The sequence below is a fragment of the Nannospalax galili genome, unplaced genomic scaffold, assembly GCF_000622305.1.
Source record: "Nannospalax galili isolate Female #2095 unplaced genomic scaffold, S.galili_v1.0 scaffold768, whole genome shotgun sequence".
NCBI lineage: Eukaryota > Metazoa > Chordata > Mammalia > Rodentia > Spalacidae > Nannospalax > Nannospalax galili.
In genome coordinates this window covers 667,699-685,013 of record NW_008360317.1, presented here as the reverse complement: position 1 = coordinate 685,013, position 17,315 = coordinate 667,699, and positions in this window count along the sequence as shown.

Here is a 17,315-nt window from a genome sequence, read left to right as displayed (position 1 = left end):
GCTCTAGATTTTAAATGCTGTGGCCAAGTAGACCACACAGCACCTTTTGTGTTTCCAAAAATAGCATCAGGTGACACATAGTTTCCCAGAAGGAACCTGAATTTGTTATCCTTCTGTCATCTTTAAGGAAATAATAAAAATAGCCATAGTTTTCTTACAAGGAGGGTGGGGGGAGAGCTTCTGTGTAGCAGGCTGATGATTGCATTCATGAACTTGGATTGCCCTTCAGAACCCATATGCTGTCATCCTCATTTGTTATTAGGGAAACCAGGTAAAGAGAAGTTAAATAACTTTCCCAGAGGCTTGGGTACATATTCAGGTAACTAGCTTCAGAGCCGGTGCTTGTGACCAGCACAAATGCTGTCTCCCAACACTGAATAAGCCTTCAGAAAGTTTCATGCTGCTGTTCAAGAGTCTCATTTCATAAGCTCTAAGGACGCATAGGTACAAATCAAGCTGTCTTTCTGAGGTATACAGACATGGATAGAGACACATGCACACACGAAGCCAGGAATCTGTATGTGGTAAAACACATGTGGAGACAGGTGTGCATGTACTTGTACTTAAGACAAAAGAGAGAGCTTGGCCTATGCACCCTTCACTCTCAGCTCATTCTTGAAAACACTAATCTCATTTCTAGGTTCTGAAGAAAATATTTTTATCTTACCTCTTGCAAAGTTGACACAGAATAGGCTATTATAAATCCTTATGTGATATTTAAAGTAATAAGGCCATCACTGACAGATGCCCAAAATAATTACCCAGAGTCTGCATAATCTTGGCTGAATAGGCTAGACCTCATGCTTCACAGGATCTTCTGGTTAGTATCATTTATTTTCCCAAATCATGCTCTTAACTGTCTATATTTTTAACTCTGTAGACCACAAGCCTTTGTGTTTGTCCTTCATGAGAATTAGAATCCAATGGTGATGTGTGAGGGTGAGTTCATTTCCCAGGAATGGCAGGTTAGAAAAGTAGCAGAGGGAGCAGAAAGGGATGTTTGTGGCCTGGATATGTATATAAGTAAAATACCAGAATATAGAATTATTACTAAAACAAATCAGTTATAAAAGGACCGACCTTTCCTAAAAGGAAAATATTACAGGAATGCATTTTCTTTTAAGAATTTGGTGGAGAATCTCCTCTCTGAAGGCAGTATTCACTGAGAACAACATTTGCTGTCTCTAGCCCTCCATTCATCCTGTCTTTTTCGTGTTTGGAGCATAACATGGCATAGTCTTTCTTGGCTCCTGTAAGTTGCTATGATTGTTGCTTATCTTCCTTAACAAGAGTTCTTATCCTTTATACAAATGGACTCGAAGTGTAACAGGCTCTAAACCCCTGAAGATACCTTAGGTTGAAGAAAGAGAGAGACTTACAAATGAGGAAATAAAAAAGAAATCACACAATGTTAAATTTACTAAGCAAGCAAGATAACAGAGTCTGAAAAGTGAAGGTGCTGAGTGAGCAAGCTTCCAGCTCATTCAGAGCTGAGCTTTGATGTGACCTGCATGCTAAGCCTATCATGTGTGACATGTACTATGGACGTGGCATTTGTTGTTAGCATTTGCTGTTCAGTTTGTATCGCATCTCTCATTACTAACCTTCTCTTTTCCAAAGTCTATAATGCGGTGGTAAAAATTTATATCTTCCGTTATTTTTATAGGGCCAAATTTACCACACAAATTCTAGTGCTTAAAATGGCATTTTTATTTCAGGGGAAAATTGTGCTACATTTGAGTGAGATTCTATTAATGTTGCAGAGGATCACTAGCTTAGCTCAAAGGCTCAGAACACCAGCTGATACCACAGGAAATTATATTTTTATTTCTTTGTGCACAGTACACACAAATTTGGAGTCCCCAGATAAGTAAATTCTCTTGGGTGTCCAGTGAAGGTATTTCAGAGAATGGATGTATAGAATCAAACTTTATGGTATAACCTTTAAACTTCAAGCAGTCAGGGCATTCTAAAGTATGGAGAACCCACAAGTTGGAAATAGTGTGTGATGAAGGAGGTGCGGACAGGTATGCCAGTGTTCTCCCACTGAGGGAAACTTTGGTGGGATGTGCCCTCCCCAGGTAGCTGATGCTACCCCTAGACAGGGAGTCATTAGCACAGGCAGTGTTTTCAAAATAGCGCCATGCCTCCCTTCATGCACTTGATAACCTTATTATTCCCATACTATTCTAGTTTTCCCACTCTTGAGTCATAGTGAAACGGAAATACAATGACTCATCCAACACTTCCTGTCTCATGCTTGTTTACTTCTCTCCGTCATTTAATTTATTCTGTTCTCTATGAAAGTTTTAACTAGAGGGAAGCAAGTTGAAAGGGGCATCCCTTTTGAGCTGTGAGGTTCGCAGGAGGTGCTCAAAGATGTCAGTCCTCTGGCTGAGCTGCTGGTGGTCAAGATGGATAACAGGAAACCAGTGTTTCTAATGCACTGGATTGTAACCGTCCTTGACAATTTTCACTCAAGTTGGGCCTGATTAGAGGTCTCCAACCATGTAGGGACAATCCCATGGGACCAATGGGCCAAAGCTGTTAGTAGTGAAAATAAGAAAAGCTGTGCAGGTATGGGTTGGGGAATCTGATTATTGGCTCTAACCATTTGCATGAGGGTACTTTTAAGGGCATTAAAATCTTGAATCTTCTTATCACTTACCTTTTTTTCATGTGTGTGTACATGCTTGTGTAGTTTGTACCTCTAGGTGTATGTGCATGTGTGGGGGCCAGACGTTGACATCAAATGTCTTCCTCTATTGCTCATCACCTTATATTTTAAGACAGGGTCTCCCTTTAACCTGGAGCTTGCTGATTCATCTAAGCTTGGCTGGGCTACTCCCTGCCACCACCACCATGAAACTGAAATTACAACCTCATACCACCGCACCAGCTTTTATGTAGGTTCTGGGACTCCAAACTTGGGCCCTCATGCTTGTACTGTAGGCAGTTTACTGACTGAACTCTATCCCTAGCCTATACTTACCTTGCATATATGTTTTCCTCATGGTCCATTCACATGCAGCCTCTTTATAGTTACTTAGACCTCAGGCACTTACATGCAAATTCTATTTCCAAATATTCTTTTTATATTTTAATTTTTTTAATTTTATGTGTATGAGTGTATTGCCTGCTTGTATGTAAGTACACCTAGGTCATAAAATGTCTTTGGAGGTCAGAAGAGGTCATCGGATCCCCTGGAATTGGAGTTATAGGCAGTTGTTAGCTGCCATGTGGGTGCTGGGAACTGACCCAGGTCCTCTGCAAGAACAGTCGGTGCTCTTAAAGGCTGAGCCATCTCTCCAGTCCCAATTTATGCATATTCTTAAGTGCTTACAACATCTAAAAGTTCAAGGTTTTGTGTGTCTGTTCCCCCATCAACACAGCTCCTAGGTATATTTAATTATTTACTTATTTATATCTTTTGTTAGATCTAGAAATTCCTATTCAAAGAAATCATTTTACTTTTTCTTCGGAGGTATTAAAGTGAAATAAAATATTTATTGTACCTAAAGGACACCAGTCCATGCTTGTGGATTCAGTGATCACACTCGGGCCCACATTACATGGTGCTCTGGGCTTAAGTTAGCTCAAGCACTGTTTCACGTTTGTGGACAGTCACCTCAAAAAGACTAACCTGCCCTAGACTCAGAAAGATACAGTATGCCCCACATAGACTGCCATTCTTTACCCTTCTTCAAAGGTGTCCTGACCCATGGCCAACTCATATCAGTTTTCATCATTAGCTGGGAAGTGTTGTGGCATAAAACAAGATAATATCATGGAATATATTCTAGAATACCAACACCTCATCCACCGGACTCATGTTGACAACATTGACTCAAGCTTTCAGGCCATTAACTTACATTTGAATGCAGGATGTGATGAGTAAGCCCAGACCCACGTGGGCCTTCTCCTCATTAATCTTCATTCATTCTCTCTCTACCTTACTCTTCATATTCTCATGCCTCAGTGTACCTTCTTGTCACAGAGGAAGGAAAGCTGATGCATTCATTTATGCACAAAACATTTGTTGAGCAACCGATGTGTGCCAGGCTCAGAGTCAGTTCCTTCGTATAAAGAGCTCTTCATTTTTCAGGACAGATTAACATGGAAACCATGGAGTAAATACTGCTTATGTATTGTCATCATCTTCAAGGTGTTGGCATAGAAAAGAGTGAATAATAATGTGTGGGAAGCAGATGAGAGACTCAGAAGAATATAAGGAAAAGAGGCACCAGAGCAGCCTCACTATAAAGGGTCACTTTAGCTGGGCATTCAAGGAAACAGGAGTTTGTTAATCTTCTAATTTATACTTTGTGTCACAAAACTCTTTTCTTGAGGTCTCCTATGACTTGCAGAATGAACTATCTGGAATGACTATCTGTTCTCCCTCTTAGTTTCCTCATGTGGCTTTTGGTATTGTTAACCAACCACATCTAGTCTTAGAAACTAAGACTAAACCAACTTGGGAAGGAATGGGTACATATGGCTTCCAACTCACACTCCATCATCAAAGAAAGCCAAGGCAGGAACTCAAGGCAGGAACCTGGAGGAAGGAGCTACAGGAAAGACCATGGAGGAACTCTGCCCACTTCTCTGGCCTATGCTCAGCCTATTTTTGTATGCAACTCCAGACCACCTGCCCAAGGGTGGCACCAAATCATTCAATTGCCAATAAAATGCCCCACAGACATGCCCACAGATCAGTCCAATAGAGGAACTTCCCCACTGAGGTGCCCTCTTTACAGGGGTCAAGTTTACAACTGGATCTTTCCAACACACTAAGCCAAATCCACTGTGCTTAAGAAACTGCCTTTAGATATATTCTCCCATCTTCTCCCCAAATTCTTGTTGGCTTTCTCTTGGGTTGGTATGGTGGACAATGGATTGCAAGTCACAAGTGATATATGTCCTTTGCTCTCCAGTTTCATGGATGCACCCCTCCATGAAGGTTATGGTTAAGTCATGCTGCATGACCATAGCACCTTGCTCTGATCACACCCTGAATCAATGCACTCGTGCCCTAGTGTGTGTGTGCATGTGTATGTGCATTCAAAAACCAGTGAACTCTGGTGACTCTTCCCTTTATCCTTACTGCAACCCTCTTGGGAAACTTTCCTAGTGGAAACTCCTTATAACACTGATTCAACTTAAATGCTATTATTTATTTATTTATTTATTTATTTATTTATTTATTTATTTAATTTTACTAGGTACTACATATGAGCTCTGAACCCAGAGCCTCATGTGTGATAGGCAAACTCTCTATCACCGAGCAATATCTCTAGGCTTCCTTTTATTTTTATTTGAAGACAAGGCCTCATTGTTACTTCAGCTGTCCCTGAATTCATTCTCCAGACAAGCCATAGACTTGTGATCCTCTTGCCTCAGCATACTGAATAGCCTAGAGGCCTGTACCATCAAGCCTGGCCTCTTCTTCCTTAAAACACAACAAAATGAATTATAATAATTTATGCAAACTAGCTGGACACAGTAAGATATATGCCGAAAGAAATTTGATTTTTTTTTTATCATGACTTCCCCTTAAACTTGCCTTTAACATGTGGTTTCATCCTTTATTTCTCTATATAATCATGGGAACGACCTAAAGCTTTTCAGTCAATCTCAGAGATTTACAATTAATCTCCTCTTCTGGAAACTAACAACCTAGACACATCCACCATCAGCAATGGACTCTCATTAAATAGATGCTTGGAATCCTTGGTTTCTGCTCTCTTTGTGTCTATCCCTTTTTCTGCTGACCATACTTTTTGCCCTTCTTTGTTTGGACCAGGGGTGAACCAAGGTATGGAGATGATGGGCATGAGCTTGGAAAAGGTCTTAGACGCTTAGTGTAACTACACCAAGGTTAAGGTCAACTGTGTGCATTGCGTGACCACAGGTTGCAGTTTTCTCTTGTGGGGGTTTGGTAGGGTCTATTTAGTCACTCTGTCCTTCTATTACCAGGACATCTTCCTAAAATTCCTTGACCCAGCAAGCTGCTTTCAGCGGCCCATGAATGTCCTCTTTACAGTCCCATACTCTAGCCACCTTCCCACCACACCTCCTGATTGTACCTAGCTCCTCAGATAGTTAACTAGACAAAAGCTGTAAATGATAAACTTTTAATTTTAAACTAGTTTTAGATTCATAAAATAGCTACAAAGATAGTGCAGAGAATTCCCATATACTGCACATTTAGTTTCCTGTGTTGTTAACCTCTTCCATTCATATGGTACATTTCACACAATGAGTTGATCAGTATTCATATTTTTCTAATATAAAACCTATAGTCTAGATTTTATTCATATGTGCTTAATTTTTACCTAGTGTGCTTTTTCTGCTCCAGAATCCCACCTAGGTCCATACCATGGATTAGTCACCACACCTCTTAGCCTCTTGGTAGTGCTGATGGCTTCTTAGGTTTCCTTGGTTTAAAATTTTTTAATAATATTTTTTATTCTTTGAAAGTTTCATAAATTTATACAATGTATATTGACATCCACTGGCTAGATCTTGGGCAAGTCATGCAGGTAACCACAGCTGCTCTGAGGATTCTTGCCACAGCCCTGACAGGTCCAGAAGTCAGCATTTCATAGCTCTCTTCCTTATTCAAGCATCCTTTTCTGCCTCCTCTTCTGTGAAGCTTTCTGAGCCTTGGATAGTGGGATGTTGATAGAGATAACCAATCTACAACCTGAACACTCAGTGTTATTTATACTCAGCACTTTGAACAATTTGTGCATGTGTGTCTGTGTGTGTGTGTGTGTGTGTGTGTGTGTGTGTGTATGCACATATACATGCCATGTGTGGCAGTCAGAGGGCAGCTTGCAGGAGACAGTTCTCTTCTTTTACCTTGTAGATCCTCTGGGTCAAACTCAGGTCATTGGGTTTGGCAGCAAGAACATTTAGCTACTGAAATATCTCACCAGCCCAGAATCCCTTGTTTTTGGTGACTTTAACACAGTCATGCAGTATTGTAAAGAGCCTTGAAGAATGTCCCTTAACCAATATATGTTATTTATCATTTTTATTTTATGTGTATAAGTGTATTGTCTGTATGTAGATGCATGCACCCATATCATGTCATGCAGTACCCACAGAGGTCAGAAGAGAACATCATATTCCTCTGGAACTGGAGCCACCACATGGATACAGGGAATTGAATTTGGATCCTCTGCAAGAGCAACCAGTGTTCTAAATCCCTGAGCCATCTCTCTAGCTCCTAATTGATATATTTTAATGCTCTTTCTTTTTAAAACATTATTTATTTTTATTTTATATTATCAGTGTTTGCCCTCATACATATATGTGCACCACACATATGCCCTTTAACATCAGTAGCCAGAATAGGGCGTTTCCCCTGCAACTGGATTTGCATACAATTGTGAACTGTGTGTGCGTGTGTGTGTGTGTGTGTGTGTGTGTGTGTGTATTTATTGGGATACTGGGAACCTCTGTAAGAACAGTAAATGCTCTTTACCTCTGAGCTGTCTATCCGGTCCCTAATGTTCTTTCTTGATTGCAAAATAGTGGTAGGTTTGGGAAAGAAAGTCAACAGAAGTGTATTCTTACATATTATATCAGGGATGTCTGCCATCAACATGACTTATCATTGCAGAATAACAACTTGACCTTAGCTTGATGCTACCATCTTTTTCTGTCCTTTTCTCAGAATTTTTCCACTCTTCTGTTACTACCTTTGTGAATTTCCAAATCTCTCCTATCTTTCTCTCTTTGAAATTGTCTATATTTTTCTTATTCTCCTTCAGCAAAGAGCTTCTAGTCTGCCACCTTACCCAGCGGTCCTCGAGTGGACTTCTTGATGATTCCTTTATCCATCCAATGTCCTCTTGAGGTTGTCTTTGGCATGGCCTTTACTATGAGCCTCTCAGATCCATTCCTTTGTATTAGCTTCCACAACCTTGAAGGACCAGCAAGCTAAGAGTTCCAACACCAACTACACTCTCTGATTCTCTGCATAGATGGTCTGCCCTGAAACTACAGGGACAGTTCTATTTAACAACCTGCTATACTATCACAGTTCAATGTTCTCAACAGACAAAAATGCAAATTCCCAGAACTTAATCCAGACTCATTGAGTCAGAACTCTTAGGTGGGACCTAGGAATGTATGTTTTAAAAAGTCCTGCCACTGGGTCACATTCTGACTGAAGTCTGTGCACAGCACAGGTGGAAGCCTCTTTCTTTTCTCCCCACAATTCTACTCTAAGTCCTTCCAGAGTCATGGAACAGCCTCATTTGACATGACTTGACACAGGGTGGCAGCTCCGCAATTAACTGATATTTTGTTCTACATGACTTGCTGCTATTGAAATTGAGTACTGTTATTTTCTAAGGGCAGTATTAGCTTCTTGCTGGGCACTTCCCATTCCTTATGAGTACCTTTGATTTTGCCCATACCTTGTATTAAAATCTCTCTAGTTAAAACTTTTGATTGTGCCATCTGTTTCCTGTCAGAACTCTGATGGGTACAGTGCTCTAAGACTATATTTATTTCCACGAAGGACCACAAAAAGGAATGCTTATTCCAAAGGAGAAAATTGCTAATGGTATACTTTTAGGCTTTGGTTATTTGACAGTAAAAATGTCCCTATCCAGTTGTAAAGGAATAGCAGAGCATACTGTCAACGTTCTGTGTGTCAGAACTGGACTAGTTCCTTACGCACACACTTCTCATTTAGCTCTTATAGTTATAATCGTGACATTTTGATTATTTCAAGTTTGCTGAAAATCAAAGTCCAGAATAGTTAGGACTTCATTAGATCACACGAAAAAGCCAGTGGCCTTAACTTTCATGTATGGCCCAACACTGTCCCTTTTCATTAGAGACACTGTAAAGTGAGGCGCAGGGATGCAGTCAAATCAATGTGGAGGCAGTGGAAGATGCACTTAAAGATACTGGGGATGTGACAGGCACCTGACATATATATGAATTTCACTCTTATAAACAAATGCAGAGAACTTCAGTGTTGGTCTGAGAGATAGCCAGAGCAAAAGATAAGAGAGAAAAATGCCCTGCCACCCCCATAATTAAGACCACTTCCTTTTGCTGGGCGTGGTGGCTCACGCCTTTAATCCCAGTACTCCAGAGGCAGAGATGCAGGTGAATCTATGTGTGTTCAAGGTCAGTCTGGTCTACATAGAGAGTTCCAGGCCAGCTGTGGCCACAGAGAGACCCTGTCTCAAAAAAAAGAAAAGAAAAGAAAAAAAAACAACCACTTCCTTTTGTGTGACACTTAGTCTGAGGATCACATTTTGTGTAAGAACTCTTATAAAGCTGTCCTCACGCTTGAGTAGGATAATCATGGTAGAATTGAGCGACCAAATGAATTCTTCCCTATTGTGCTGTTTTACTTTAGAGTAGGGAAGGGAAGGTCTTGCTTAGTGCGACTCTTTGTTTCAAATAAAAACATTTAGAGAGAGAGAGAGAGAGAGAGAGAGAGAGAGAGAGAGAGGATATAGGAAAGTCAAGATCAAAGTCACTAGTATGTAGTCTGATAGAAAGGGCTGAGGTTTTAGTTTAGTGGAAAAGTACTTGCCCTGAATGTGCAAGGCCCTGGAGTCCATCCCTAGTGTCACAGAAAATAAAATATACATTGAAAGAAGAAATTCTGCTATGTTAAACTATGAAAGAAAGAGGAAAATATAGACCATATTGTAAATATTTTTCTAGCAAACCGACGAATTTGAAGTAACAAATGTTAGGATAGTTAGGTTAACAACTGGAGAGTGAAAGATTAGACTATCTTGTCAGTTCTATTAACTATGGACTTTCCTGCTCTCCTCGTTCCTATACAGAGGGCTGGCCATCACTAGCTAGAGCCTAACATCCTGACCAGGGAGATAATGACAAACAGGACAGGACTTTAACCCCATTATGCTCACCAGTCCCAGGTATCCACTTCCTGGTCACAGAGGATCTCAAATCTAAGGTAACAGAGAAAACACCATGACTTGGCCTTTCAAAATCAGTATCAGCCTGAATCTGTGTGAAATAAAATGTGTGCTAGTGGATTAAAAATACAGATTCAAGAGCCTCATTTGAAATTCTTGTAACAAGAATAACTTCAGAATTTAGAGTTTACTGAACTTGGCAATATTGGTATATATTTTACCTATTCCAAAATGCAAGATCCAAAATGCTCCAAAATCTGTAACTTTTTGAGCATGAGGTTAGTACACAAGAGTTTTTAGATTTCAGAACATTGCAGAGCTCATATTTTTGAACTAGGAATTTTCAACCTATAATAAAGAAATACGTATTTATTGAATAGTGAGAATGTAAATTTTAATTATGTGGAAATGTCACATTCTTGAACAGAGATCAATAAAATCATAATGTCACTGCCATCTCACCTATGCGACCATGTGTGGTGTGCCATGGTGAATAAGCTTTCGTGAAGCAGGAGATCAGATAATATAAAAGGATAACGGAATGAAAGCTAGACTACAAGGCAGTAGACTGTGATTTCTTACCTAATCGTTTTTAAGCCTATTAGCTATTTTTACTGAATTTTTGTGAGTTTCATACAATGTATTTTGATGACTTTGAGACACCCTCCCCTATCTCTACCCCTCTTACAGCACCCATACCAGATTTCATATACTCTGTCAAATATGTTAAGGCACATTGAGTCAAGTTTGTGTCCCCAAAGATTCTTCAGTGTTTATCCATCTACTGCAGCCTGGTTAATCTGTCTAACGCCACACCCTTAAAAAAATGACTCGCTCCCTTTTTCCAGCAGTTATTTGTTGTCAATAGTTTCTCAGTTAAGGTTGGGACTTTGTACCCATGTCCCCACTTCTGTACTGGGATTTTGTCTGGTTTGAGCTTGCATAAATATTATGCATGCTGTTACCATTGCTGTTAAGTTCATATGAGTAACTTCCCAGCTATCTGGAAAACTGTTTCTTTGTGATCTTCCACCACCTTTACCTCTTATAATCCTTCTGCTCCCTCTTCTTCAGTGGTCCCTGAGTCTTGGGTGGAAGAGGTTTGATGTAGGTGTCCTATTCAGGGATAAGCACTCTGCAGTCTCTTGTTCTCTGCACTTTGGCCAGTTGTGGCTTCCTAGGTTAATCACCATCTGTTGCATGAGGAAGCTTCTCTGGAGAGTTGAGAGATGTATTAACGTGTTTTCTGCCCTCTGTTCCCCTATGTTCTCTGAGGCTTAGGTGTAGAGGTTGCATTGTAAATGTGTCACTTAGGGCTGAGCATTTCACAGACACTTATTCTATGCATTTGACCAGTTGTGAAACTTTGTAATAGTCTCCATCTGTTGCAAAAAGAGACTTCTTTGATGAGTGGATGCATACCTGTCTGTGAATATAAAGATATGTATTAAGAACGCAGTAGGAATACTGTAGTGCCCACCTGTAACTAAGGGAGATAACCCACTAGTGTTCTAAAATGATGGCTAAATTGGTTTTCTCCCCCTATCTAGAAGCCTTTGACAGGGAACTGACAATGATTCTAACCACTCCAACAGCTATCAAAGTGCCTGAAAACAAATCCTGAGTCCTTCATTCTCAAGGCCAGCCTTGGCAGACAAAGAAAAATGAAGAGGAACCCAATAGTGGGATGCTCATGGAAGCTCTCATCAAGAAATCCCAGTGGACTCTGATATGAACATTTGAAATTTGCCCTGTTCTGACATTTTTCTGGTTCCCTGTCTGCTTGCAATGCTAATTACTCTTGCCCTTATTTCTCCTTCACATTCCCTATTAACCAGTCAAGGACTTTCTTTTCTCCCTGTAGATAAGAGTTATGCAATTGAAATTGCCTCTCCCTGTGTCCCTGTTCAGTATGGAAGAATCTAGCGTGGTCTGCATCCTGATTCCCTATCCACAGCTGGGTAACCTCTTCAGTGGATGGTGTGATAAGAGTAGGAGGTAAGTACTGGCTAGGCATTTAGGGCCTAAGAAAAGTAGCCAGTTTCTTGGCTAAAAGTTAAAATGTCCTTGGGCCTCTCAGCAACATACCCTGTTCTGAAGGCCAAAAATGTCTAAAATATTTGGGAGCTCTTATCTAATCCCTAAAAGATTTTAGGGTTACCTCTTCAGAGGGGGGAAATGTTAGAGTAGCAAAAAGCCTCATTAAAAGAAAGAGAGACAGAGAGAGAGAGAGAGACAGAGAGAGAGAAAGGAAAGAAAGAAAAGAAAGAATGGGGGGAGGGGTGGTCCCTCCCTCCCTTCCCATCGCTTCAAATTCCTGAACTGCGACTTCTCCTCCTTGTATTTCCAGAAAGGGAAAGAAAGTACATGAAGTTATCAGAAAAAAGTGATGGGGAGATATGGGAGGTGTTGGAGGGCAGGGAGTGGGCATGGATTTGATCAAAACACCTTATATGCCTGTATGAAATTCTCAATATTTTTTTTAAAGTTAAAAAAAATAATGCAGTAGGAAATTACTTTGGTCTAGGAATGTAACAAAAGTAGGTTCTTCTCTAGGCTGTATGATCTCTCCGGCCATGTATTTGGCTGTGTTGATAGTATCACACATAAATTCTCTCCCAATGAGCTGGCCTAAAGTTCAATTAAACAGCTGTTGATTACCCCCAAGATAAAAGTGCCACTACTGCACCATTAGAGATTATTTGCTGGTCCAGTCATTGTTGTGGTTCATACACGTTACAGCTGGATGGAATAATTGATTGGTTTTCTCCCTTGGCAGTTTAAAAATAAACTTTCAATATGTGTAATTCAGTGCACCATCAAGGAAATAAACAATAAAGATGGAGACTAATATGGCAAAGGCATCTAAGAAAGAACCATTCAAGCACAGACATAAAAGATTAAAAGGAAAAACCAAACTGATTGTCCAAAACAGAGAGCAAAGCTTTTCTGATGGAGAGAGCAGCCAGACAAAGGCCCTGAAGTAGCAAAGCTCTCAGTCCCTTCAAGCATGTGTGTCCAGTGTACAGTGAGGGAGTATAGAGGGAGGGAGATTACGGTGAGAAGTAGAGTCCAATTGCGATCAAAGGAGCTCAGACCTACCAGCTATGTAATTCTATTACAAGCATAGGTCAGAAGAGTAGGGGGTGGGGAGAAGAGAGGAAGGAAAGACAGAAAGGAAGGAATCTTGCCCTCTTAGCTTGGAATCAGATTCTGTTCTTGGCAAGCTGTTCAGGGAGCTTTCACTTGGCAGGCTTGGGTTCCCTTGACTTTATAAATGGGCAGCCTGTGGTCAAGGATTTCCAAATGTGCTTAAAATGGAACTGCCACTGAAATCATGTTTGGCTGCCCATCTCCCTGGTACTCAGGAAAAAGAGTCCCCTTGGGCTTGGCAGACAAAGCCAGGGACACTGTTTGGACTAGATTTAGGAAGGGCTGCCAGGTAGAGAGGATATTTCAATAACTGTGTAGCCAAATTGGTAATTAGAGTGCCTGGGTACTGGGGACACACCATGTAAAGCCCTGTGACCTCTTGATAGTTGATGTCATTGAGATTAATGAGCTCTGAAGCCAGCACTTCATTTTAGAAAATGCACATGGTTTATGATTGACTCTCAATGATCATAGTGCTCAGAGATGAATCAAATGCTGTTCATTGAAATCAGAAAATGTCAACTATTCCATAGTTTCTTTTGGCCAGTTTATCCCTTGAACAGCTTTAAAAAAGGAAAGGTTGGACCTCAATGTCTTCTATCAACAGAAACATACTGATGAAATTCCTAAATACATTCTCCTGTATGACTTTAGTTCGACGATAAAGCCAGCAGAATGAATCTGTGCAATTTCTCCCCTTGGTGGTTGGTTGTGCCCTAGAAGAGATGGTTCCAGAAGGATGCACAAAGGTAATGCTTTAAGAAAACAGACGGTGCTGCCTGTGAGCATCTTCGCAATGCACAACCTATTCAGCAGCAATATACTTCCGCTGTGGCTTTTTTTAATTGAAACTGATGGAGCTGGGGAACCGGCTGAGTTTTTGCATAAATCATCATCGGTAATACTCTTTCAAGGGTAATCACAACATTAATACACCAAGCAGGATGTGAAATAATTAAAATTTAGCACACTGCAGTATTGAAAATTCCAAAATTAGTCTAAAGCACCTTTGCTTTGTTCAAATGAGCCATCAGAGCACTACACAGAAACATTCATATCCCATTACATCAACTACAAGCAGCAAAAATGTCTGTGCCCCCCCCACACTGTAATATTGCTTATACTTAAATCTTTTCTTCTCTGGTGGTGATAATTTTTTAAAAATTTGTTTTACCTGCCTCTAAGCAAAATGTGTGGCATACAGAATTGTAAAACAGAAATGCTATGAATCAGGGGATGTTGGAGAGAAAAATTGCTCCCTTATGACCCTTATGAAGACAACTCCAGCCTAAAGAGTCTACACAGCTATGTACAATAGGGAGAAATCTACAGTGATGATCATCTCATTTCAATATATCTATATAGGAGGTAATAAAATACCCAGGTTAAGTCTATGCTGAGACACAGGCTGAGGTCCTCGGCAGCACTAAACAGCTCACTTGCTCTGAGGAAGTATTTTAATGTTTGGCGTCTCACAAAAGATAATAAGTAAAAAAAAAAGTTCCTCGAGTAATACAAGGACATGCAGACAGCTTGAAAATAACAATGTTTTGCAAAGATCTAAATTCCATCTTTATGAGACCAGGTGACTATGTGGTTCCTCTTAACCAAGGCATAAATAAGGGAATCCCTCCAATGGGCAAGACCCTCAATATCCAGAAAAAGGTAACTTGTCCCCAAACTGTAAAGCTGCATTCTACCTTTAGTGTACCCATCTCACCTTTATAACATTTCTTTTTCCTTATAACAGTTCTTCTAGAGGGAATTCAAAATCTCCCAGCATCTTAAGAGGAAAGGAAGTAGTAAGTCCTGCAACTCTAAAGAATGACCTGAGTAGATCATTCTCCTGGATGTAAATGGACCAGTAACAGGAATCAAGAAGAACACCTAAGGAAGGAATTGCAGGTCCTTGGGGGAAGGGAGTTATCAGTGAGAAACAGGGTGGTGCCTGCCAGGCCTCATAGCACATCACTCATTCGTCTTACATGAAGTCAGTTCTAGGAGTCTGACACTTATGCACAGGCAGACATTTTCTGCACTGACAAATCCTCTAATGTACTATCATCAAACCATGTGATAGGACATGTGAGAATGAATAAAGGATAAGGGGAGCTGCCAATTAAAATCAAGTCTTATTGAGTTGCCTGACCAATGAGAAGTCCCAACAAATTATGCCTTGAAAAATCTGCTTCACATAGAAAAGCTCTTCATGTTAGAGTTCTCCATTTTATCTTCTGTTGTTTTGAAGGGAATCTTACTCTTGAGTATTCTGCTGAAATGGTTCCTGTTAATATAAGAGACTCAGAGGTGAGTATGTCCCAGTGAAGCCTCACAGCCACACTCTGAGCACATAGTGATGCCAGTGCCTTCGATCAAAATACAGGGGAAAATGGAAGGTAGAAGAGGAAAAGACATGGAAATAGAGGAGGAAGATGTGTGAATAGAGGAGGAAGAGGAGAGAAAGGGAAGAAGAGGAAGAAATCAAAGAAGTGGAAAATGGTGCCCTCCACCAGGCAATGTGATCATGAGCTTCTTGCCTTTCACTCTTAAAGCTGGGTCTATCACCATTCACTGTCCACTCTTGTGGTGACCCTTACCACACTCACTAGTATACAGAGCAATCTACAAAATGTGTCATGTCTTAACCATGTAGTTCCAAAGTACCTACCTATGAGAGTGTATTTAAACAAAGATCTAGTACTCCCCTTCCCCAGAAATCTACCAAGTGTCCTATTTATAAATTACTATAATGATAAAGCAGAAGACATTTTGCACATAGATTTTATTTTGGTTTAGATAATTTTGAATTTTCATAACTTTGCCATCAAGCATAATTAAGAAATGAATGTAATTACAGAGTACATAGCCCAGGTGAAATATAATTATTTGGACTCCCAGGAAATGAGCTCTATGAGGAAAGTAACAACTTGCAGGAGGATTAGGAAGCCATGTGCCATGCTCCTCTGATTTAGGGGTGCTGCCATGTGGATGGGGCAGAATCCAAGCCAGAGCCAGACACCAGGAAGCTAAATGCAAGAGCAAGGGGGATGCAACCCCTAGAGCATATCCAGTCCCTTGATTAGCAAAACTAGTAGGATCTAGCTCATGTGCAATCAAATAGTTACGAGGGAGGTTACATTCTCTAAGAGCGAGTCCAATATACTAAATATTCAGTCAAATAAGTGAATTAAACTGTGTGTTCCAGATCAAACTGGGACTCATCTGGATGCTGACTCCAACATAGACTGAACCCAGTAATCACAAAGAACTCTATATTTTTCCTCCTGTGACAGCAAGGAATATTGGAAGCCGTCTATCCCAATGAGGGGATGGCTTAATTGAAGTGATTAGGCAAAGCAGGGATGGGTGGGGTTTCAGAGTATTTTTTGCTATCAGAGAAAATCAACACTTATGCCAAAGTTTTTAACAGGTGCTTACTTCAACTTACATAAACAACAGAGGTACAAGGGACAGGCAGGGCAGGACTCTTTGGAGCATGAATTGAAGGATCCTCATGTATGATACAAATGCATTTTTTCCTTTGGGTTTTGATCTTAGTTTCACCTAAATGGAAAATATCTTTTCATTTGGCTTATTTACAGTTTTTAAACTAATTTTGTAAATGTTTTATAATATTTAAAACAGTATGTAATGAGGCCTCTATGCCTCTTGCAGCAAAAACTAATTAATAATACTTGGCACTTAATGGCAATTTTCATCACTAAATCTCTTTGTAGACATTAATTAAAGGAAAGATGCTTCATCTTTTTAAAGTTGCTGTGATCCTGGTGTCATTGCATTTCAAGAATATCAGTTGTGATAGGAAGAGAAATGAGGAATGTGAAATACAAACCTGCCCTGTTTGTCTGCTGGGTAGCAGTGAGCTTTTGTGTGTTCTCTACTGGGCTTCCTCCCTTAGATCAGGACTGTAAATGATGTTTATCCATCGCTTCATCTTAAAATCTCTTTCCTTTTTTGATTACAGACATTGTGATATTATATTTGAAATCAAATCTTTCAGGAAGTATGTTGAATCATTCTTATGTAAAGTCTCATAAGGAGAAGGACTGAAAGCTCTAGCGTGCTTAGAAAAAACTGTCCAGTTGGCCAACTCAGGTCAGACCCATTTTTGTTCCCATTAGGAAGTGAAGGAAAAAGAGGATCCTTTTGACATTACTCCTTCCTCTCAAAAAGGACTTAATCTTGTTTGCCATCCAAGGTCAAGCTTAGCCTTAC